Below are 25842 nucleotides of genomic sequence, written 5' to 3' on the forward strand. Positions count from 1 at the left end.
GGAGGGGAAGGCGACCAGGTTATGTACAATACCCAGCCTTACTCTGGTCAATACAAACCGGTGAGATGCTCTAGTTACATTACTGAGATAGATTTGATAGCCATCTCCATCCATCCACAAATTTATTATAAAATATACAAGTAACTAGTTGATCAGCACTCACCTTCCGTCTCTCCCCCCAGTAGGTCATAAATATATTCTTCATCTCAGGTTTTGACAAAACTGAAGCAGCATAGCAATCCACAGTAATATCTATACCATAGATATCTCGGAAACATCCACTGCAGTGGACGACTGACTCAATCTGATACTTGGGGATTCGGCTCCACAAGGATCCGGAGGTTCTACTCAGGGAAAACTATGGAGTGGCATACGCCAACCTAGTTGAGGACGTAGAGGTGTGGAGTCGGCTTCCCCTGTCTTTGCTGGGCAGAATAGCCGTCATGAAAATGGTGGTTTTGCCAAGATTCTTGTTCCTATTCAATAACATCCCTATAGTACTGTCCAAGGCCTTTTTCACACAATTGACCCAAACCCTTATTAAGCTGGCCTGGGGCGGTAAACAACCTAGAGTCCAGTGGAAGGTGTTAACGCTGCCGTATGAGATGGGGGGGACTGGGAGCCCCGGACCTGGAAAGATATTACAGGGTAGCGCAGGCGGCTCACCTGCACATGTGGATTCATGCCAACTCTGATGTCCCACATGTGATTTTAGAGCGATTGTTCACAGACCCGCTCCCCTTGCCGGCTACTGTCTTCCAGACGGTTGATCATAGCGTAGGTAGATTGGACTCTCTAAAGGCCACGAATCATGCTTGGCATGCGTTGATGAGAGCGCAGGACTGTGCACTACTGTTTTCCCTGCTGATGCAGGTGGAGTGGGCGGTTTGGCTCCCCCCACTGCGAGAGAAAGGAGTGCTACAGGCGTTAGGCGCTCTGGGCATCACTAGGATGGCGGACCTGTTCCTGGATGGGGTAGTCAAGACATGGGATCAGATCGGCTCGGCACGACCTGAGTCCACGCTTCTACAACGCTTTCAATTTCAGAGGGTCCGTAGTGCGCGATCTGACTTGTTGGGGCCGGGCATGGCAGAACCCCCGGAAATCCTGGAACTTACCTATGTCATTAAAACGGTGGCGCCGTCCAAACTGGTTACGACTCTTAAAAAAATTGGGGACCAGCACAAGGCGCACCAGTACTCCACAGCGAGGCGAGACTGGCAGAGCGACCTTCAAATGGATATCACAGATGAGATGTGGAAATACTGCTGCGCTAGCACCAAGAAGGTGTCGCTAAATGGTCGACACAGATTGGTGCACTTTAAGTACTTGCAGCGGGTCTATTATACCCCGGAGAGATTGCATAGGTACGGGCTTCGCCAAACAGCGGAGTGTGAGCGCTGTCACTTCTTAGTGGCGGACTTCATGCATATGGCCTGGTACTGCCCGGGAATAGCTAAGTTTTGGACGGAGGTGTTCCAGGAACTGAGCCAGATTCTGGAAACAGAGATACAGGCCAGCCCATCGCTGGCGTTACTGGGGTATTCCAGGCCGCTCCCACCAGCACTGCGACGTCTGACTGATATAGCGCTGTTAATAGCTAGACGAGTTGTGGCGACATGTTGGATGAGAGGGCCACTTCCCACTAAGAAACGATGGGCCAGGGATATGCTGTACTGCAGCACACAGGCGGAGACGTATAGCGAACTGCTACCTCCGAAAAGTCGCCCCAAGAACTTCTGGGGGTTGTACAGAACGTATTTGACTGCCGGAGCCGCCAAGGCAGCTGACCAGGGGGAGGCACAGAGTGAGGAACTCAATACGCACAATTTGGCCGAGGGGGACACGGGACAAGATCAGGACTCTAGGGGCGCACGATTGTGAGGGATCCTGGAGCGTCAGTCGGGACGGATGCACGCATGTAGAGAGTGTGGACAGGTACACTTTAGATCTGACTGTCACGCTATAATAGGGGTCACTCGGAGGGTGAATGAGTAACGCAAGGTCGAATATAGGCTGAATGCGAGGGGGTGTCATCACTGGTTGCTACTAGAAAGGAGGCCTGAGGACACGTGTACATGTAGATGGGCGGAAGGAGGAGACAGCTAGTGTGCAGTGGGTGGGGTGGGTGGGTGGGGTTAGTGATAAGATTGGAATCTACAGGGACTAAGCCAGGTTTGCAGTCGCAGGTGGATAATTTTATACTTCTAAATCATAAACGTATGGCTGTACCATAGACTGGGGTCTAGTGCAACCTCCAACCGAAGTTGCGACCATGACTGGGCTATTATATATGCTGTTTTTACTGAGACGCCGCCAGTCCTCCAGGATGTCGGCTAAATGGCCATTTAAGAGATAACTTAACTGCCCGGCTGGACGGCAGAGTCCTCCCACTGATACTTGGATAGTAGGCTGTCTGCCCAGTACAATTCTATAAGTAAATAAAGGTTTTTGAAAAGTAAAAAAAAAAAAAAAAAAAAAATATATATAAAAAGATATCTCGGAAACTGGAGACAACATATTTTAGACATGGGATATTGAGATAGTTATCAAGGGAGAGACAATCAGTTACAACTGCTCTATTTAAGGAGGACTCTTCCTTCAACCATACAGATCGCCACAGCATGAGTGGCCTTAAGGAGATCAAATCGGACAAATGGTGAATCCCTAGCTCTCTATGGATTAATTCATTAGGGGCTGATTTAGGCAAGCACAGAAGCCTTTTGAGGAAAAGATTTTCCTCCACTTGCAAAGTACTGTTCGATGTATATCCCCAAACCCCTGCTCCATAAAGGGCAGTGGACACGCTACGTGCTTGATAAATTTGTAGCATGTCCCGTATACGTCTTTCCCCTAATTAATCCGCAAATTTAAAAACTCCATGGGCACTTTTTGCCATTTTTGTCCGCACATTGGTGGTTTCATGGGACCATCTACTGTCCTTTGCAAATGTGATTCCCAAATAGCAAAATGTATCTACTTGTTGGACCTTTGCCCGTCTAAAAAATAGGATTGAGGTCTCCTAGACCCTGCCCCACAAGTCATGATAAAAGTTTTAGTTTTATTGACGAGTAGTTTCCTATTCTCAATGAAAATAGAGAAACTATCCATCAAACGTTGAAGCCCTAATGGGGTCCTAGCCAGTAACACGGCATCATCTGCATATAACAGTACCGGTACGTCAAGGCTATTGATCTTAGGAGCATCAGCACTCACCCCCTTTAAAACAACATCTACCTCATTAATAAAAAGTGTAAAAAGAAGTGGGGCAAGAACACATCCTTGTCTGATCCCACGACGAAGCCTAAACTTCGTCGTACACTCCCCATTAGTACCATATTGTATACTAGTTCGAAGATTGGTATAAAGTTGGGCAAGAAAAAAAGACAATTCCTTCTGGCGCGCCCAATTCTAACAATTTGGCCCAAAGAATCGAATGATCAACCATATCGAAGGCACTGTTTAAGTCTGCAAAGCCGAGATAAAGGGAACCCGTTTTAGCCTGCGTGTACTTCCCTATGAGGAGATTTAAATTTAGACACTGGTCCACGGTTCCACGCTCCTTCCTAAAACCATACTGGGTACTAGCCAAAATCCCATTATCTTCTGCCCATTGTTCCAGCCTTACCAAAAGAACCCTACTCATAATTTTGACAGAGGAATCCAGTAGGGAGATAGGGCGGTAGTTCTTAACATCCCCTCGATCACCTTTTTTGTAAATTGGGATAATAATAGATTCCTCCAAGGTTGGTGGCACCCCATCGCATACAGCAGCATTAAATACATTAGCTAGCAGAGGTCCCCACATCTCAGGCACAGCTTTATAAACATCAATAGGGACCCCATCCGGTCCCTGTGCCTTGCCCCGTTTGCTAGCATTAATACTCAATATAACTTCTGCGGTGGTAACATCCAACGGGATAGAGGACCAAGGTCCACTACTATCATCTGGTGGTAAATTGGTGTTAAAAATGGTGGAAAAATGAGTTACCCATGTAGCCTTGTTGACATTAGAGGTAAGTTCTGGGATCATATCATCTTTAAGAAAAGGGCAGTTAACTGTTGCCCAAAATAGAGCACAGTTAGATGTCTCGGCTGCCTGTGTCAATTTGTCCCAGGCCTCTTGCTGTAACTCCTTCTTGCGCCGTTTAACCTCTATCTTGTAAAGCTGCCTGAGTTGGTTAACAACGTTCATATCTCTTGGCCTGACGGCCAAGTCCTGCTTAAGCTCTAATAGCTTTGCGGTACAGGCATGATCAAACCAACCTTTTCTGGGAGCTAATTTCCCGGGGACAGTTTTGGTAAATTTATTTTTGATGACTTTATTAATAGATATAAAATCCTTCACGATGTCATCAGCCTCACGATCGCTCTCAAGGATGGCAAGAATTTCTTCTCGACAGTCCTTAACTATGAATTTAATAACTCCTTCAGCTTTTTCTCCTTTCCATCTAATTCTTGCACCATTGGGTCTGTAGGCTTCGATATTCGTCACAGAACGATCAGAGGGGAGAACTCTATCCTTCCACAAAGTGATAACAGTGATGATACAATTATGGTCACTTAACATATAATCTATGACCTTAGGTGGCTTACACAGTGAAGTAATATTAGATGACACACAAATGTGATCAATCACTGTGTTTGCGTTCCTTCCCATAAAAGTGGGGATTGTATCACCCCGTTCACTCTTAGCATTTTCTAAAATTTCCATATCAAGGGATGCCAATAGTTTATTCAGGGAATCCCAGTATAGATTATGCAGGAAGTGCAAATCATCTTCCTCAAAATGATTCTTAACCCCACAAACCCCCAAGGTCGAAAAAATACAAGTGGGTATATTAAAATCCCCTACTCAAATAAAATTAAAATCAATATTGTCCCCTGTGATAAAATCATCTAGCGCAACCCCTAATTCATTCACGGCTTTATGCCTCGTGCTATCGAAGACGTTATTATAAAAATTTATTAAAATAATGTTAGAGCCCCGATTGTCCGATAACCACAAGATCTGGGAATGGACACCAACGATCAGGTATCTTTTAACTTCAATTGGGATGTTAACGGAAACCAAAACCAGGAGCCCTCCCTTCGGTCTACCGGATGACGATGCCAGAGCTGGTAGATTAAATGAGACATGGCCAGAATAGCTAACACTTTCCTTGCACCAGGTTTCTTGGAAGCATAAAATGTCATGAGAGCTAATAAACTCAGCCCAACCTGGATTATCGCCTTTAGCAGCTAAACCAGCGATGTTCCAACTGACAATGGAACATGGCAAGTACTCCTGACCTTTATCAAACCTTAGATTCTTGGAACCCAACTCTACCCTCCCCGGTTCTTCCCCCGCTATACTGATGGTGCCCCGACCCTCTTGGTAGTTACCACAACGGGACCCCGTCCTTTCTCTATATTACCCCCCAGAATCGCTGAGACTACAGTTGGCGATTCAGGACATACACACTGAACTACTCCGCAAGGGCTGGTACTACTACTGCATGAGGGGGAAAAAGTACCCAAAGGTACTCCCCCATACGCCTGTTGTCAATCAACAGCCTCCAGTCCACTAAACCTATTTTGAATAGGAATTTGACTCAAAACAGGAGGGTGCACTTGCCAACCCCTATTGATCATTCCCTTCCCTCTTCGCTGTACTTGGGTCCACTCATCTGCAAAATTTGAAAAATGATTGGGGGGATAAAAATAGGACAATGGGAGAGATTGTATGGTAGCTCCTGGACTACAATGTTTCCAATTACAAATATGCTCCACAGTCCTAGGGTCCCTAAAATTAACAAGGACACAATCACCCCTAATATCCTTAGCCAAGTGTCCCACCCAGGACACCCTCCGTACCATAAGTATTTTACTAGAAATGTGCGGGGGTAGTGGTCTGAATTTATTTAGCCAGTCAGCAACTTTATTCTTTAAGGCCATAAATGATTCTTGACCTGACTTACTCAATTCAGGGACCCCTGTTAAAACAACCAAATATGGGCTCGTTTCCGGGGGCAGGTCGATGATAGTTTCACCCATAGGGGCCTGAACTATTGAAGTCCCGGCTCCCTCTTTGGGCTGAACCGGTTTACACTCCCTTGGGTTCTTAGTTACTGCTACCACTGGTATCTTAGGTGAAGGAGCAGCTAGGGCTGGTAAAACTATAGTAGGAACTGAAGAGGGTAAAGGTTCTGGATCTGTAACAACATTCCCCCCCCGAAGACCATTTGATAATGATGGTACGATATCCCTAAGCATAGTTTCCTTTTTTAAGGAATCTACAATTTCCAGTGATACAAGCTCAATCTTATTAAGCTGCTGTTCAATCTATCTTCAACTGGGCGGAGGAGGAGTCTAAATAGGTCACCCATTTTAACCAAAATGGGGTCCTCCATCATCGCCCTTACCCCCACACTATTGCCCTCACACTGGGATATCGCTCCCGTACATGTTAAATGTTCTACCGGTGCGGCTAAGGATTACGGGGGGTTAGTAACAACCTGCTCCCTAACATTGGCTGCAGCTTCAGTATTATACAATTTTTTGGACGAATTCCCTTTCTTCCCACCATTGGCATAAACCTGCCCTTGTTTATGCTTTGGAATCGCCCCTTGGCGTCTCGCCGTAATTCCCTGGTATTAGAAGTCTTAGCAGGACTAACCACTGTAGGTAGCATGTGGGATGATGACACTAATAAATCCGAAACCATGGACTGCTCCCCCGGGGTAGTATAATCCAGATCTCGGGCAGCCGATGAAATACACATGGTTTCAGAGATCACAGGGGCACCATTACCGCTAGTTTGTCCCTGGGGTTCAGGTGTCCGTGCATTGGCAATATACCCCATGGATGACCTTCTGGCAATGGCTAAATCTTGTGAGACCTGCCGCTCCATCAGCGTGATCCCCTGATCTATTACAGAGTTAGCTCTAATAATAAAATTGTCCAAAGTCCCAGTTAAGTTTCCATTAACTGCTTTACTTCTACTCTCCCGCAGGGCCATGATAATGTAGGTAGATAGTCCTCATAGAGAAAGTACTTACAGATTAGGTCCCGAGGAAGCAGATGAAAGAGGGTTGGCCCGGTCTGGTCCGGTCTGGTCTCTCCAAGCTCAAACGGACCTGCCCTTGGTCCGTGTGCGTTCCGCAAAGCAGGAGGCACAGAAAAAATAAACGTAACTGGGCGGGCGGGAAGAGGCACCGCTGAGAATGAGAGTGATTGCGGGCTGCTGGTTCTCGCAGTCCTCGCCGACAATAATGCCCCAAAGAAACTCCAAAGAAACTCCAAGTCCAGCCAACAAACTACTCAATCCACTGGGATAAAAAGACTCCAATGCAAACTTAAACCAGTTCAAGTTTTAAAATGCAACAACAATGAGCTCCCGGAACAGGATTGTTAACCAGTTAAAAGAATGAAGCAACTGAGGGAGGAGTGGGGAGCATGGCGTGCGGTCTCCCCCCCCAGGAAAAGCAATCCGCACCAGCCACAGGGAGACAGCCGCGACCCCAGGGCCTCGCCCACGCCCGCACCTCCAAGCGCCCAAAGCAAGCTCCACTCGGCTCTCTCCCTGCCCCAAGGTCAGTTCGTCGACATCGAGCCCGGTTGAATTTCGGACCAGGAACCTGTGACCTGTGGCCGTGAGCCACGAGAAGCCGAGAGACCACAGGTGACTTATTGTATAGCGAGGTTTCGTTATTTAAGGCTAAGGCCAGGGATTTTAATGTTGTGATGCGCACCTATCCTCTATAAAGAGACCTTTTTCACACAATAGAGCAAGTAAGTGGTTTGTGCTACTCCCTTTTGGCCCGCATACATTGAGCAGATGCTATTCGCTGCGAAGGTTACATCTCCAGGTTAGACCAGCCGACAGGCTTGTGAATACTTGAAGAAATCTCACAGCAAAGGTGATGCGGAAACACAAGTAGGAGAGCAATAACATGTAAACTGTGCGGGTAAAGCAGGAGACCACAGCAAACTATGTTCACCCCACTTCCAGAGCATCCAAACACCGGCGCTTCCACCAGTCTAATCAGACTGCCACTGCTCCAAGCCCCCGGCCTCACCTCTCAATGCTGGTTCAGGTGGACGTGCTGTATTTGCCACTGCTTGGGTTCACTGTACCGCCACTCTCCACTGCTGCACAGCGCTTCTTTACTTCTCAACGTTTTCTCCGCTGTCCCAGCTCCCCGGGGGCACTCACTCCTGCCACACAGCTCGCCTGGAGGAGACACCAGTCAGCGCCACGGCTGCAGTCGCGGTTGAACCCGCGGCTAATCCTGGGACTTACTGGATTGCCTCTCTTTCCTTCATTCGTTCCCCTGTGAAATGAATGAAAACAATAAAGAAACACTTTTGCTGAAAATGTCGTCCTTTTCTGACATCTTTCTATTCCAAAGTGCAGCCTCAGGACGGAGAGAAAGAAAGGTTCAAAATATGAAAAATATTTAAATAAAGCAAGACAGAGTGGTTGCAAAATGGCCAGATTGGTTTTATTCACACCCAAACACATTAGCACCACTTTACAGAGTTTGCCAGTAAAGAGCTACTTTCGTTTTCTCATCTTTCTTTGAACAACATTGTTTTTCACGGGTGGGGAAGGGCACCACTCCTGGAGGTACTGCAATACCTGGTTGATGAGTGGAGTGGAAAACGTTAAATGTGATCCTTATCAGCTGTTTTCTTTATTTTAGTTTAGAAAATGTATACTGCGACTCTATGTTCAGGGATGTGGTCTTTTTAAACTAAACTACTTGCGTTTTGTAAGGATATTAGCAATGGACATTGAAACGGGTCCCTTCAGGACCCTGTAGCCATGTCCTTAACCCCTTCGCCGCGGCACGAATTTTGCCGCGGCGCTGGGGGGGTTTGGGGGCAGCGCGGCGCCGCCATGCTCGTGACGGAACCACTCCGTCATGAGCCACGGGCGCGCTGTGCTCATGACGGAGTGGTTCCGTCACGACTCCGCCCACTCTCGCAGGCGGGGAATCAGCGCCGCGTGGGCGGAGCGGCCGCCAACGGCCGCAGCATGACGGAACCACTCCGTCATGAGCACACGGCGCCCGTGGCTCATGACGGAGTGGTTCCGTCATGAGCAGCGATGCGGTTAACCTTTCTGGCAAAAACACTCATTGATTTCTGAATAATGAGTTGTAAAAGCATTAAGGTAACCATGTTGTTCCTGCTTACATTGCACATGCTTTACTTAATCTTGCATTCGCTAGGAGTGTTTGCTTTCTCCAGGCGGTTATTGCGGTTATTACTTTTTTTTCCGGCAGCATATTACTCTTCTCTAGTGCATAATTCCAGTTGCCCCAAAGCAGGCCACACATGTTAAAAGTGCTTGTGCATGAATCAGAGAGACCGTGAAGTTTGCAAACTTAGTTCTGTGTGCGTGCAAATCCTGCATTGCAGATCCCTGGTAAGTTGCACTACTCCTGCTGAAACAAGGCCAATGGAGGTACCAATAAGTGAGGCAGACTGGCCGCAAGAGTCCTGTGACCTTAGTGACAGGGTCACTGTTGCTCTAGGATGTGCTGCTTCGTAGGCCTACCCGCAAGACTGGAGTTGAACTTCAGTATGTATTGTGGTGGACAGGTCTTCAAGGTTAACCCACACTTGCCACCGTTATGGTCCACCGGCTGGTGCTGAGACATAAGGGCTTCTAAGGGCTAGCGGGGCCATCTAAGGTCTTGCATGGGAATGTGCTTGCTCAGGAGAGTGGTCTAGTGGACTGGTATTGAAGACTGAACCTGGTTCCCCAGTTCTAAATTCGGCATCTCTGGCCATAGTGCCACATCCTTTCCCCCACTGAACACCAAATTGCCCCACTGAGAGAATCTCGCACTGCATTCAGCTATAACCCAATTGTGTACCGCTATAAACATCTGGATGGGACTCAATTCAAATTATACAACAATGGGAGGAAAAGATTATGTTGCAGTGTTGACTAAATTATGCAGCAAAAAAGGCTGTAGTATAATGAGGTATATTTTGTGATAATTTATTATTTTGACATTTTTACAAATACTAACAGTCTCTGTAAAGATTTTGCCTCATTAGTACCAGTGTATTATAGAAATGAAACAGTGATAAAGGTGACCAGTCAACCTATGCAAAGGGCCCACCACTTTGCAGCAACACAAGTCAAATTTTTCAAGTAACTTTTGATCCGCTTGAGCTACAAATAATTTTTTGTTAAAATTGTCAGATTATGTAGCAGATGATGTATTATGTGTCTAATATGGCAGAGCCATAATTATGTGGAAAACATTTGCAAACTATGATATTTTATCTTCATGTTTGAACTGCTCGTGTGGAAAAATGGAGAAGTTCTGATGAGAGAAACTGCATAGCTCGGAGACAAATGGCTTGTGATTCCACTTTAAGCGTATTTGGAACATTCTGTTATTGGAAACATATTCCACTTTGTGAATGTATTTTAATGTCAATAACTCATATTAAACCTTAAATAAACATGTAATCATTTGCTAAATTAAATAACATAAGCTGTAACTGGTCGGTGAAATGGCAAACTAATACTAAAAATTGGGATGTTTTGCTCTTTCTAGTCACACCTCTGACTCCGCCCCCAGACTCAATCCTCAGGTTATTCCTGCCCTCTGGTTCTCTGCTCACGGTTCCCCAACTCCACCCCCCACATATCGACAACTGTTACAACCACAGTCATGTTGGCCGCCTTAGTTCTATATTCCTCTGCAACAACAAGGAGTTACTTCAGTACTAGAAAGTCTACTAGGAAATGCTATAAAGCCCTTGAAGTATCTATTGCATTCTTAGCTGTTCATAAACCCTGGTTAGGGAATTCAGCAGTGGTGACCTAAGAGAGGCAGAAGGTGAGACCGATTTCTTAATACTTCTTAATGTGCACTAAAGTAATCTACCAAATGGTAAATCAGTATGCCACTCAATCAAGAGACATAACCTATGTTCCCCATAAAATGTGCGTACACCCTTCCTTCTCGTCTGTGCCGCAGAGCACACGCTGCTCCCATAGCGACTGAGGTTTCTCAATACTGCTCCTTATTAAAAAAAAAAAACATCATGGGCGCCTCTTACTCTTTTGGTGCCATGCTCTTCCTGACTGTTAATGATAAAAAAATATTTGTAAAAAACAGCAACACGAGCCAGGGATGGTTGCTTATCTACATTTGAGGTGTGGACTGACAGGAGAAGAGGGAGGGAGAGCATCCAACATTGAGTGTTTGTGTTTTGCAATAGTGATTAAGCTGGAAAATTAAGATTTATAAACTATGTTTGCAGGAAGTTTGCCAGCTTCAACAATACCAGTGGCACAACTCATCATCATCTTTGCGAGCACCAGCCTCTCTCAAACTCACTTGAGTGCAATTCTGTTTCTCTGTTCTAGAGGTGGGCAAGCCGGCAAATTATTAGGGTGAGTCGAGCCATGGGACAGACTTGGCTGTAAGCACCTGATTACGTACTCAGCCAGCGAAATATTTGGCATGCAAACTGTGCCCCAAACTTCATGTAAACAAAGAACAAATAATTTTCAACATTCAAAAACGTGTTTTTTTAATGTGGGAGAATTTCACATTAGTAAATTACTTTATTTCACTGCATGGAGTATCATGTGCTATGAGTAATAGTTTCTAAAATCAACTTAGAATAATTTACGACCCCTCTCTGCCCGAAACACAACACCCTTGGTAAATCTAAAGGCAAGTCAGGTTCATCTGCCTACTATATGTGCATAATGCATTTCGAGACAAGGTGTCTATCATCATTTCTAGTAAGTGACATCAGAATAGTGTTAGTATAGCAAATATAATTTTTCAGTGGGTAGCAAATCGGTCAAAATAGAAATGACTTGCTCCTTTCAGAACCTGAAAACTAAAATACTGATGAATGAGATTGTCAGCTGAGCTGGTTCACCACCCAGCAAACTCAGATGATCATGTACTGGGATAGGGAACACACTATGGTCAGTGAATTAAAAACGTAGTTGCCTGTTCATGTAGTTAGGCATACTTTGCTGTCCCAGTATCGCGTAAAATGCAAAACAACAGTGGTGCTCACACACCCAATAGCCGCAGTTCCACCTTGACTGCTGGCAGGGTGTGATCAGAGCTATGGCTGTCCACTTCCAGTTTGAAGTAATTAAGTCCCAACCTGTGGTACAGCCTAGTGGGCAGAGTTTGCATCAGCACAATAGTGCTCCATTGCAGGAGGCATATTTCTGGGGCTGACCAGGCATCCATCCACCTACAATACTAGCAAAACGGACAGAGAGTAGTAGAAGGAAGTAGATGACAGCGTTTCCCTCGCTTGTGAAGCAAACTGCTTGGCACAGCAATAAACACTGTTTTATATTCTCAGCAACACAATCAAACTCAGTGCTAAGTGAGTGGCTTGATCCATCTTGCCACTGTACGCTTTTTAGGTCTCGCCTGGCGTTAGACTGCGCAGACATGCGCAGTCTCGCTGGCGAGATTTAATGATTTGAAGAGATTTCTCTAGTGGGCTTTAAGCCCTGCCCCTCTTTTCCATTGGCTGGCGTCACCGTTTATGCTAAACGGTGGCCAGCCATTGGAAAAGAGCTTCCAGTGACGTACACTTTTCTCTTTTAGAGCCGTCCCAGTTGGACTGGCTGCCCCGACTTACTGCTGGCGTAAAAGTTTTTTGGATCTTTATGGGGCCAAACACATGGCCCCATAAAGATAAGAAACCAGTCAGGCGAGCCAGTCCAACTGGGACGGCTCTAAAAGAGAAAGAGAAAAAAAACGTAATTGCAAGCACTTGTTATTCATAGTTTTCCTTCATTGTAACGTGATATGTACACTTCATTGACAATTGTGATATGTACCTTCATAATGAACCTTGTTCCATGTTTCATGAATGTAGCTCAAAGGTTAGGCGCCCGCAAAATATCAGTTTCCTGTGTTTTTGCGGCAATAACTCTTAACGCGCTTGGAAACGGTTGGCGCAATGATCTCTTTCTCCATTATATAAATATTGCATACATTTCTCAGTGTGGTGCTTTTTGTATTATTTATTAATAACGTGGATTCAACATACTAGCCTGAAGAGCCGCTTTACCCGAGTACCCCGTCGCACATTTGATGGAAAGCACCGTCCAACCTGCTGGGGTCCCTCCCCCGTCAGGCGCGAGGGCACCGTAGGATTCTGGAATGTTCTGTGTGGTAAAGGCGGCCGGGGATGCCCTGTGAGGAGGCCATGCTCGGCTTGTCAGGTCTGGGAGAGCCTCCTCTCCCTCGGATCCTGGCACCAGTCCTCTGCCCTCCTTTGCCCTGAAATGCAGACTGCCCGGGAGGTGGGAGTCGAAGGCGCGCGGTCCGTCAGATAGCCCCTCTCCTCCCTCAGCTCCGAGAAGCCTGAAGTGTTTACATGTACCGCTTCACTGCTTGTGCATTTTGTTAGGAACTAAACTAGCACACAATGGGAGGGACGGGCCGCTGGCAGTACAAAGCTCTACGCCTATTGATGACGCGCATTATTTATATTGCGAATTACGTATCCCAAAGACACAGACAGGATTATGTTTCTTAAACAACCCAGGCGCAAACCAAATAGTTCCTCAGCTCTGAGGTAATGGTAAACAAATGAAGCCATGAAGGTTAACTCTATAAAAGCAAGAATGAACGCTTAGGGAGGCAGCCCGGAGTATTCTTCTACGGTTTAGCGGGGCATGTCCACTCTGCTGTCTTGTCTTCAGCAGCGTGTAGAAAAGTCAAGTGTTGAGACATACTTTAGAAATACTTTCAGGGCTTTAAATGGGATGAAAAAACTGGGGGTCTCTCAAAGGGGCGTGGTCAATGTAATTAGGGTGTTGCTTAAAACACGTAAGCTAAAAATCTGTGTTTAGCACAGTGTGCCGCCCGACTTGTATTTCACTGTTCCTGTCATTGCGTAATGATATACAACAAGTCACATCATACATACAAGTCAGGACTATTGGCTTTGTCAATGATTGCTAGCTGCATAAGATAAATAAGCAGCAACTATGGCTTGTATATAATATTTAATAAAAAACTTCCACTTAAAGCCCTGGTGACACCAGGACAATGTTGCTGCTCCCGAGTTTCAAAAAGAGAAAATGACTCTCTTTAAAGGATTTGCCTTCGTCTACAACGCTCATCGATGTGGCTGCTGTCACTGCAGTCCTGGAAAAAAACGGACCGCCTGTGCCAGGACACAAAACAGAGCCCAATAGAGACCCGTTGCCAGGCCCCCTTAAAAACAAGCATTGAAAATGCAATAGGTCTCGCATTACATTAAGTTAAAGCCATTTGCTTTGCTAATGGTATTATATAGCAAAGCAAATGGTGTTAACTTAATAAAAGGCAAGGCCTATTGCATTTTAAATGCTTGTTCTGCATGCAGTAGATAGGGTGGACTGACGAAGAAGTTGGAGGTTTTAAGTGATCGCATCACACGTGTGAGAAAAGTAGGAGACTGAAAGAAAATTATAATTGTGGTAATGTGTCTGTATAAAAGATGAGAGGGGGCAGGAAGGGAAAGAAGGATAGTGAGAAATGTGTAAAGAAGAAAGAAAGGATAGCAGAAACATCAGAGAAGGCAACAGTGTGTGTAAAAAAAGTGATGAGCAGAAAAGTGAAACATCTGTAAAGAGAGAGGAGGCAGAGGGGGCATGGGATAGCAGGGAATGGGCAGAAAGATGATTATGAAGGCAGAGACAGCAGAGAGTGGTGGTACAGATAGTACAAGGTAAGATGTGAGAGGAGAGGGATTGATGGAGGAAGGTGAGTGAAAGGAGGCATGGGGATGTAAGGAAAGAAAGCAGAAGGTGTTGCAGTGCAAATATGATAAAATTAGAAGGCAACGCAAGAGGCAGAATTGATCAGGTGAGGTATATATTTGGAGGAGCTAGAGGTGAAAATAGAAAAATAAGAGCAAAGTGATGAATGGGTGATTAAGAGTAAGATCAATAAGGGATGTGTGGGTGAGTGGAGATGGGCCAAGTTTGGGAAAGTGCCCCTTTTTGACATGGTCACCCCAACTTAATGATTTAACAAATAAGAGAGGAAGGGTATAGAAGGGAATACTCCCGGTCCCCTATATCATATATGTAACAAACAAAAGAAAGAGTAAACCCTGAGGACAGAAAACTGTCCACGTGGTTTGAGGGAAGATACACAAAAAGAGAAAAGTTTCTCCTTTTTAAGAAGACCCCGTACTCACCAACCTAGTTGGTGACATGCTTCATCATTGGGATCCCACCCGAATAGCCGAATGCTATCCGGGTGTGCTGCAACACCTGATTACAGTGGAGCAGGTTTTGATCGCAACAGTGGTGCAGGTGAGTGAAAACAAGTGAATTAAAAATGTTCCTAATTTAACTCCATAGAATACTTTAATATGGAGCAACAGAACAATATTAAAAAGCAGTTTAAGATACAGTGTTTGGTTAAATTGACCTCTGGTATCTTTGTGATGGTAAAGTGTGATAGTGGTCTACATGTTTCAACCTCTCGGCGATATTACCAGATTTTCTTCAGGACCTAGCTATGTGACCCAGGCGGTATACACACGCTAAGGTGTACCCAACCCTTGGTCACTTGTGAAACCACACCGTGTACTCACAGTATGGAAACCTCTCATCAATTGCTGAAAGGAAAAACCTGAAAGAGAAATAAACAATCACACGTAATTCAAATCAATTGCGAATGTCTTGACCTTTCGATAATAATAGTGTACCTTCCGTATGGCTCATAGTTTGAGTCATAATCATGACTGTGGAGCGCACAGTGACTCCGGCATTTCATGCACAACGTATCTTACAACAGTGAGAAAATAAGTGAATGGTAATTGCCAGTCATACATCCACTCGGGGTTGGTAGTCAACCCATTTCAGTAAATCCACCACACTGCGTTATTAGCAATGGATGTCTTAACGCTCGATTCGAGGAATGAGCGTTTTGTAGGAAAAAAAAGTTATATTAAAAAAGCAAGCATGCTTGTTAGTGCGCTTAAAAGGCTGCAAAATGGGGCGGAGGAAAGTTAGGGCTTACTAGAGACTCGATTCGGTTGTGCTGCATGGAAGCCGGGCTTAGGGCACTGGCTCTAGTCACACTCTGGGGAGAAAAACGAGATGTGAGGAGCCGGCGTGAGTTCGGCAAATACCTTGTTGTTGTTCCTTGGAGTAGCGGAGCCCACCCACATGGTACATGGTATACTTACTCCGTCAAACCATGCCGCCTGCTTGTCCGCCTAATTTCAGAACCCTTTGCGGCGACCCGAGGAACACAGAGTGTGCATATCCTCAGCGTTATAACACATACCGGTCGCTGCGTCCTTCCGGGTGTGTCACGTGTAGCGTGACCACGTGGTCATGTCTACGTGACTACGTCACTATGGGGCGTGTCTGGGCGTTGGAATCGGAATCAACATAAAAATAATACAGCAAATGTCTGTGTGGTGAGTCAAAAGATATGACAAGGGGCATTTAGAAGTAGATATTACTACAAGGCATGGAATCTATCAGCACGCATGCTAAGTAAAGCGTGCACCGGGATTCGTGTGCGGGCTGGTAATTCCTTGCCATGTTCATATCCATCCTAAGATCTCGCTCGACATCAGGGTGCAAACAGTGAGGTCCGCAGTGATCACAGGTGATGGACTAGTAATGATACATGCAGAAAGAAAGGGGGGGTGTTGGGTTGGTTCTCCATTCAGCAAGCAAAGACAGACAAACCAGAGGTATTTGTCTAAAGTGAACCAGAGATTAGCAGTTTGGTGTTGTGTGTCTGAAAGACATAGAATGACATTAGTATTCAGAAAATGTGGTCCCACTACAGGGCCATAGGTACGTGTCATGTACCAGTGGATATCCTGAGCATGTAGTGGGTAGCGTGGTGGTAAAAATTAAAATAACGCTAAGTTAATCCACTTAATAATTACCTGATGTCAGTGACCCTGAACCGATGCAAAGGAGGTTCTGGTGGTCATTGGAATGGGCTGGATGTTATCTGTGAAGTACAGAGTTCCACGGGATAATCTCATTTAACCCGTTTGTGTGTGTGGACAATCTGTATAGCCAACGCTGTTCTTTTTCAAACAGGCGTTGTTGGATCTTGTCTCCAGTTTTAATTTGCTCAATTATTGTCCACCTCATATCACTGGTTGTGTGGTTCACATGAAGGAAGTGTTCTGTTAGTCATGTTGTTACTTTTTTACACCTTATTGTGTTCGCAAACCCTCTGTTTTATTTTTCTGCTTGTCATGCCTACATATTGGAGGCCTCAAGGGCATGTTATCAAATACACTACATTGGTGCTATTGAAATTCGCGTGTGCCCGTTGAGTCCACACTTTCCCAGGTTCGAGTGTAAGTGTTTTTGTCGTGCTGGTGAGGTGGCACACGCTACAGTTCCCGCACGGGAAATGGCCCACGATGTTGGGTAGGCCCCATGCGTTAAAAACAGTTGGTGAATTATCATGATCTTTTTTCTTTGGGCGTGTGCTCACTAGAGAATCCCTCAGACTGCTCGCTTTCTTGAAAAAAAATAAAGGTTTATCCCAGTGCAGGTTCCCCGTCTTGAGGATGCCCCAGTGCTTATTGATGGAACGTGTCACTTGGTTAGAGGCCGTGCTGTAGGTAGTGACACACGTGAGTGGTATTTCCTCCTCTGTGGTTCTCTTGTCTTCTAACAGGGCCTCTCTCGGTTGGTTACGGGCTCTTTTCTGGCATTTGTTCAGTATTCTTTCCGGGTACCCTCTGTCTGTTAGTTTCCTAGTGAGGTCCACTGCTTGGGAGCGGTAGTCCGTGGTTTCGCTGCAATTGCGGCGCAACCTAAGGTATTGGCCATAGGGCAAATTCTCCCTCAATGGCCTCGGATGGAAGCTTTTGAATCTGAGTAGGTTGTTCTTTGCAGTAGGTTTGTGGTGGGTCTTGGTTTCTAGGCATCCATTCTCTGTTGTGATCACGACATCGAGGAACACAATGTTGTTATGGTCCCTTGTGTGGGTAAACCTAAAGTTTGGATCACAGGTGTTTATCCAGGAAATGAAGTCAGTAAGAACATTGTTCGTTCCTTGCCAAATGACAAGGACGTCGATGTATCTCTTCCAGAACGTGATGTGTGAAGAGAAATGGTTCAGGTCATTCAGGATGAATTTCTTCTCAAAGTCAAAGACATAAAGCCCGGCCACACTAGGGGCGAAGGTACTCCCCATCGAAGTACCCCCGATTTGGCCTATCTTATGTGATTTTAAGAGAAGTGCACTGGGTTCCTGATAACCAGGTCCCCAGTGCCAGATCACTTTCCCCAAAACTGTACAATTGTTCCCCAATTGGCAATACCTTTAGAAACCCCCTGTAAGTCCCTAGTAAATGGCACCCCTGGTACCTAGGGCAGGAGGTTCTACAGAGGGTCCCTAAAGGCTGCAGCATGTATTGTACCACCCTTAGAGACCCCTCAGCAAACAAATGCAAACTGCCTATGCAGGCTGTGTATCCTGGTGCAGAGAAAAGTTAAGACATGTAACACGCCAGGTGCACCATGCCTGCAGACACTGCATGCAGTATAGGTACGTCACCTCTACAGAAGGACTTACAGCCCTAAGGCAGGGTGCACTATAATATGTGTGGACATATCTGCATGAGCAGATGTGCCCCTGTGATGTCTAAATCGTTTCCTAGATATTACAAATGAACAAGGAAGCGATTTTGAGTACATGTGCTGGACACTGGTAAATACGAGTTCCCCAGCTACATGATGGCTTCACTGAAACCAGAGATGTGTGGTGTCAAACATCTCATATTCATAAGCCCACACCAATTCCAGGAATGGATTTATCAATACATAATACATGCACCCAGAGGGCACCTTAGAGGTATACCCCCTGAAGACCTATCAACTACTAGAGTGCTGGCTTCCTGGTGTAGACCAGCTGCCACCACAGACAGGTTTCTGGCCCCCTGTAGGGGACAGCCTGCACTCTCGGAGGGCAGAAACAAGGCCGGCTCCGAATGAAGGTATTGTCACCTTCTCCAAGCAGGATGGCTAAGTAATCAGCATATCAAGGCAGGAGGCTTCAAAGGCCTCTGCCGCCTTTGATATGAGAAACAAGGCTTCCCTAGACAGGGGAAATGCCAAGACTTCATAAATTACCAGCAAATCTCCCTTGGAGTAGAGGAGCTACTCCCCTGAGATCTACAGGCATCAAAATGCAAAGTCCAGAATACAGAGCTGCTGCTCCCCAGCCAGCCCGATGCAGCATCCCCCCCACCCCCCAAGAAGAGAGACCTGTGCTCCTGAAGGTCAGATCTGTCACCCCACCAAGTGAGAGGACACCAGGACCAACCAGAGCCACAAACGACCAATACTCTGGGTACCGAACCTCTTGCAGTAAACAGAGACCGTGAGACTCCAGCAACTGCGAGAAAAAGCAGCCATTGAGGGACATCAGCACCGCAGAGACCCACTTCCAGAGTTGCCTCAACCAGCAAGACTGACTGCAAGGCTCCAGGACACACAGAACCCAGCCGACCTTTCTACTCTGCACCCGAACACCCCTGCTCGGGTACCGACGAACCAGTTGTGCCCCCTTGTCCCCAGGACCCTTATGATCCGAGACTCCCGTTAAGAGCTCCTGGACTTGTCCCCAAGTCACCCTCTACAACCTGTTTTTAGGTGGCCCCCCTTCCTTCCCCCGGCATAGCAACTACAGCTACCAACTTGACCAGCACCTCTGCACCCGAACGCTCCAGGGCAGGTAACGAGTAACTGTTGGTGGTTCTTTGGACATTGGCCCCCCAAGACCATAAGTCCCAAAGGACATCCCCCAAACCGAAAAGAAAATAACTGTATGGTATACATGCCTTTCCTCCCATAGGAAAGCATTGTGCGTAAAGTTGCATTTAAGTGCATATTTTACTTACCTACCCAAATCAATATTTTAAGAAGTACTTACTTGAAAACGAAGTTCTTGGTATCAAAACTTATATAAAAGTAAGACTTATTTTTCTAAATTGGTCTCGTATTTATTCTTGCGTTTGCCTCATTTATTGCTTCTGTGTGTGTCAACAAATGCTTAGCACTATCCTCTGATACGCCCAACAGCTCGTTCACACTACCACAAAAAAGAGCATTTGGGTAAAATTTGTACCTCTGGTAATAAAGTAGGATTTGCCTGGACTCTTTACGCAGTATACCTCATTTTAGTCCACTATGTAAAGGGCCAGCTTCCTACAGTAAGGCATAACGGCAGTAAGAAGAATACAATATAGAGAGATAGAATGATGTGGCAAGCTATAGAAGATGAAGATTGTAGGTCAGAAAAGCTAAAATAGGCGGTGGTATTAAAGTGTATCTCCTCTGTAATGTCAACTATGATCTAACATGTTTTATGTCAACAGTAGTTCCATATTTTGACCATGGTGAAGATGTATTTTCCACTAAAACCTGCCGATGGTTGTCAAGTACAATGCCTGAAGATGTACAATCACATGGAGAAACCTATCTTGGGTGACCACAACTGATTGCGAGAGCTCGCGCAGTGCACTCGGCTGCAGCGCAAAAACCTTTCATTAGCAAATATAGAGGGAATAATTAGAGGGAACATTGGGCATAACATATTGACGGACATTAAGAAATCAAGGGTGATGTAATGTTTCTCCAAGAACATCAACAAAAGAAGGAATATCTGCTAAGCTAATATAAATAGAACAAGCACTAGTAAAGCCAACTGGCCTCAATTATGTGAGAACTATTGGCTTTGTCAATGTTGTTTAGCCATGTCCTACAGCTGAGTGGCTGCTGTGCAGCAAGGGTGAAAGTAAAAAAGAAAAGTGCTATGACACAATCATTGCTGGACTCTTCATAGAGATTTTTTCTTCACCTTCCGCCTCGCTGCACAGCAAAAATGCTGCTGTGCAATATGGCTAAACAAACATTGACATAGCCTATAGATCTTGCACAGGTGAGACCTATTGGCCTTGCCGCTGCTTGTTGTTTTTATTTCAATAAACTGCAAGAGAGCTTTAGGAGGTAGGTGGGAGCTAAACCGAGTGACAAACTTACAACAAAATCCCCACCTCCAGGCCCTTTAAAGCTCTGTCTCGCTTAGCCTCACATTTTTTAAATACACACCTGAATGTTGCGTTTGACAGACAGAATAAATGAATACATTTCAAAAAATGAGGCGGTGTGTGGGTGCTAAAATACAACTATGTTTAATTCAGCAAATAGACCCCACTTGGTTCTCTTAAGTGAAAATAAAGTGTTGTTGTTTGTACAGGCAGGCATTTAAGGTGATCAATTGCTCAAATGAAAAAACCTTAATTTTTCAGCGATGGCGCTGAACGTCTATGAAAAAAAATGATGTAATCTGCATTTGGACATCTGCTTTTCTTTTCCCATGGGAGCATTTCATGTGTTTGGAGGAACAGTATTCACAAAATAGCCTTACACTAGGATGTAGGTGGTATTTGCACAAGTCTTGGTGAATTGGCAACAAGTAACACAGCAGGAGAGAGAGAAAAAATTACCAATCCAAGCGAAACCAGTGGAAGGAAACCTATAAAGAAATCGTACTTAGTCCATGCTCCATTGAATAAACAAACGTGCAAAAAGAATGGTAAACCAGATTTGCAGACCAAAGAGAAGCAAGGAAATGAGAGCAGCTATAAACCCAACTAATTGTAAGTAATTAGCGGGCTCTAAGCCCCCTTTAAAGTTAACAACAGAGCACATGCACTGTTTTGGGCTAGACCTACAACGTTGGTATCCATTTTAGGATAAATAAATGAATGGCACGGCGTTTCTGGCAACAAAGACCTCAAAACATCTTTGATATTACATAAAGGAAATAAAGAGGGTACTGTGGAATAAGACTTGATGAATTACAACATCCAGAAGTACACTTTATTAACTACCATGCACAGAAACAAAAACAACTTCTTGAAAGCAATCACAGAAATTATCCTAGAATGTTTGCTAAGCAACATACACTTTTTTTTTCTTACAGAGTTTTATATAGCGCGAACTTGACCTGGATCGGGTATCAGAGCGCTTTCCATAGCGCCAATTGCTTTACATGAGGACACATTTATTTTTGTTAGGCATAGGGAGATTAAGTGATTTGCCCAGAATCATAGGATGCTCAGCGTTATTGCCGAGACTCGAACCCAGTTCCCCAGATTCGAGGTCGACCGCTCTAGCGGTCAGGCCAACTCCTCTATCCAAGTAGACTTCAACTACATTATAAATTTGCATCTGAACGGAAAGCCTGATTCTCCCTTCCATAAACCCTCCCCCACAAAATAAAACTTGCTCTGGGGAGGACTATGGCTTATCCTAGGGGGAATAGCACGCTCAGAGGATTAGAAATTCACTTTATAATCAAACGTTCTTCAATCATAATTGAACCTTTTTATGTACACAACTACAAGCACAGCATCTTACTTTCTTCTGATATCACATACTAGTGGTGGATGTCAGGACCAGTGAGAAGATGGGGTGGGGTCTGGAAAGACTATGTTAGAGTACTTCAAGATGCCAGCTACATTTGACTTATATCTTCACAACTTAGTATGAACGTATTATATCCGAGTCCTCTAAGATGCCCAGGAGTATGTGGCAGATCACATCTCTTAGCTAGTTGTGTTCTTTATTAAGTTATTGTGTTTCGCTGGACTGAGTCGTTTTCTGGTAATATAAACATGTTCTGTAGTACCTTCCAGGCTGCTACAGTAATAGCTAGTCATGTCCAGGATACTTTATAAGGAGGGTATATTACCATTTGGCCTATAGTGATTACAGCTGGCTCTTGTATGCAACAGTCACAGAAAATCACATGACAAATCGAAGGAGAAAGGTGTCCAGCCTGCACTGAGACGAGTTTCAATGTGTAGGGTCCTGTTGTGGCATTTCAACAACTTTGGCCACTCTTGGGCAGAGTACTCTGCTCTGACCACAAAGATTGTTCTGCTGGATGCCGAAGGTTATGGGTTGTCATCTCAGGAATAACCAGATTTTTACTTTCTTCCTGAATTTGAGATGATCCTGAATATTTCTTTTCTGCCTAGAGGAGTTCCAAAGTTTTGCAGATTGTAACGAGAATGATGTACCATCAATAGATATTGTTGTTGTAGAAATGCAAGATGAAGCAGGGTTCTAATATTGAACAGAGAGTCATAGTTTAATTTGCCCTTTCACTACCTCACCCTCCTTTAATTCAGCTTATATCGACCCGCTATTATTATTCCCATAGCCATTCACTGTGGTACCATCCTAATCTGCACCCCTGTACGCTGAGATCGACAAGGAAAATCCAACTGCTACGGCTGTAGCGATACATCTGAGGAGCCTTTCAGCCCTTTTCCACTTTAAAGAGCCGGCCGCCCATTCCGTGAGGTAACCTCAGGTTTTCACTTTCTGCCATGGTTACCACTGTTTACAGCTAACTAATGTCGCAGTACTTACCTTCATTTCTTTGAAACTACCATTGTAGCCACCATTCTTGCAGTGCTAACAATCAAACATTATCTTTTATTTCTTTGAAATTACCATTGTAGAACCCGGCTGGGTCCTCACGTGAGTTATTTGTTTCACTTTCCACGAAGGCACTTCACTCAGGCTGCGCCCTTTTCCACATCCAGGTAACCATCCTTCATTATAGCCTTTCATTATAGTTTCTCGCATCTGTGCCGGTATATGGGCCTCATTCTTACCTTTATTAATTTATTATAGATGTCCCTACATCGTTAGTCCTGAAGAGACCCCACATTCACAGGAGGGTCGAAACGCCGTCGACAAGCACATAGAACAGACCACAATCCAGCCTGTATCATTGCATACGTAGACTGTTGAAAAAGTGTATTTAAATGGTCGGTCTTTCTTTCTTTTTATTTATGGAAACCCACTTTTCTAAAAAGCATCTCGATTTGTACAGTCACTTTTTGGTTCCAACTTTCACCTGGGGACACTGTGCACAAAAAAGTTTTTTTTGCGTTTTTGATTTAAAAGAAGTGTATATACCATTTACTGCTTTATATAAAATATTGTATTGATTCAACTGTGTAGAAATTTCATTTTGTCCTCTGACATTACCAAGTCCTTTTAAATGTATTGCCATTGTGCGTATTCATTGCTTAAATCATTCTTTTTATTATCCACTGGAACCACTGTTTTCCCATATATAGTTTAATTTGTAGGCACCGGAGGCCGTTTCTCTGGGTGGTTCTGTGGACAATGAAAAGTTCCTTTAAAGCGGAACATTTGCCTATCGGAAATTAATGTTGATCTTGAAGCACCAGTGTCACGTGTTCTCTTGGTTACACCTCTTTAGCACTTGACCTTCAAGGTAGATAGCCAGAGTGATCCAATGATTATTCGGGGATGTTGGTGTGGGCTACAGACATAGAACTCAGTATTCGTCATAACATTTACCAAATTGATGCCCTGCAAATAAACGGTCTTAAAAGAGGTATTTAAATTCTAGACACGACAAACAGCTACACATTGACAATTAGCACCACTCACATTAACCACCATCGATTCAAATCAGCAATAACTGTAGGGTACTAATATAAATTAGGTCGACTCAAGGTGGCTTTAGAAGTCTCTGCAAGTTGTTAATCCCTCTGACACTGATAAACTGCCCCAGGATGCGATCTGGCCAAGCTCTGTGAGCTATCCATGCAGTCCACTGGAGAGGGAGAGGCATGGTTTGCAGTGCAGGCTAGAGCTTTCAGAGTCTTCTACACTTCTCCTGAGTCTCACGCTGGCCAAAGAAATTCCCATCCAAAACTGAACCATGCAGTAGCAGTGATCCTCAGTCTAAAGGGAATAGCGTCAGACGACACAAGATGTCACAATAATGGAAGTCTGGAGTGCGATTATGCACAAGGATCCACAGCTCCATAAGGCGATGACTCTATGAGGGAATTCATGGGCATTTTCTCCAAACCCACAGTTCAATGCAGGTGAGACACATACATATGGTTTAAGTGTATCTCATTATTCAGCCCCTGTAGCAATGTAAACGCAAGCCACACGTTGTATAATCTTTTTGCCCTTGTTATGCGTCTAAAAGTCCTTCAGGCAAAAAGGTAGGGCTAAACATACCTGTGGCCCTAGTGGGACCAACCTAGGAGCACACAACGAGTCAGGGACAAATGTGGGTCACCATATTTCTTAGCAGGATGGTCCTACCTTTGGCCTCGACCTGGTGCTGGTTGATGTATGCTTCTAGTCTCTCCTTTTCAGCTCTTCTTCCTCAGGACGATAGGCTATGGATTTCTTTTCTACACACCATACTCTTTTAGGGGCACCTTCAGTACTCCTTTTTTTAGTTCAGTGAGCAGCCTCCTATCTTAAAGGATCTTCCAAGAAGCCCCTCTAGCAGGATGTAGGACTTCAGGTTTGTAGCCAACTTGACAGTGAAGCGATCTGTGACACAGGCCGGGAACTCAATAAGACTTTTTCCTCTGCAATGCTTTGCACAGCCTATACATCAGTTAGTGAGAAATTCCTCAGCAACTATGGAGGTATCTATTTAGTATTCATTCTTAGTGTGGCACATGCCGTTGTGCTTCCCATTACTCACTGCTATTTTGGGATAGTCCTGGTTTTAAGAGTGGATCTATCTCTTTCACACAGGCTACTCAGCCATGTCTTTTTATCTGCAGATTTGAAAAGTATGGGCATGGAGTGGTGAGATACCTGCCATGGGCGGTAAAAGGAAGGAGCCTTCCTAAACTGGCTCCTAATACAACGTTTTCTGCAGCATGCCTTTTGGGAAAGAATGAAACCGGAAATTCACTTCAAAGGCGACTTCTGTCCCCCACCCTCCATTCATATGAACCTGGATCACTAAAGGG

The 25842-nt window shown here is 44.9% G+C and overlaps 1 protein-coding gene across 5 annotated transcripts in view; it reads right to left on the reverse strand.

Annotated features, from left to right (window-relative positions):
• Window positions 1-25842, reverse strand: part of SWT1 (SWT1 RNA endoribonuclease homolog) — a 976200-nt gene that overhangs the window by 937891 nt on the left and 12467 nt on the right. For 3 of the 5 annotated variants that reach the window (XM_085601689.1, XM_085601693.1, XM_085601690.1), the window contains exon 2: window positions 8061-8315. The exons of the other annotated variants lie outside the window; for them this stretch is intronic. The gene's annotated coding sequence lies outside the window, so the exon portion shown is untranslated. The remainder of the gene's footprint in view (window positions 1-8060; window positions 8316-25842) is intronic. 5 annotated transcript variants of the gene reach the window in all.

This window comes from Triturus cristatus, chromosome 4_2 (genome assembly GCF_964204655.1).
Source record: "Triturus cristatus chromosome 4_2, aTriCri1.1, whole genome shotgun sequence".
NCBI classification, from domain to species: Eukaryota; Metazoa; Chordata; class Amphibia; order Caudata; family Salamandridae; genus Triturus; species Triturus cristatus.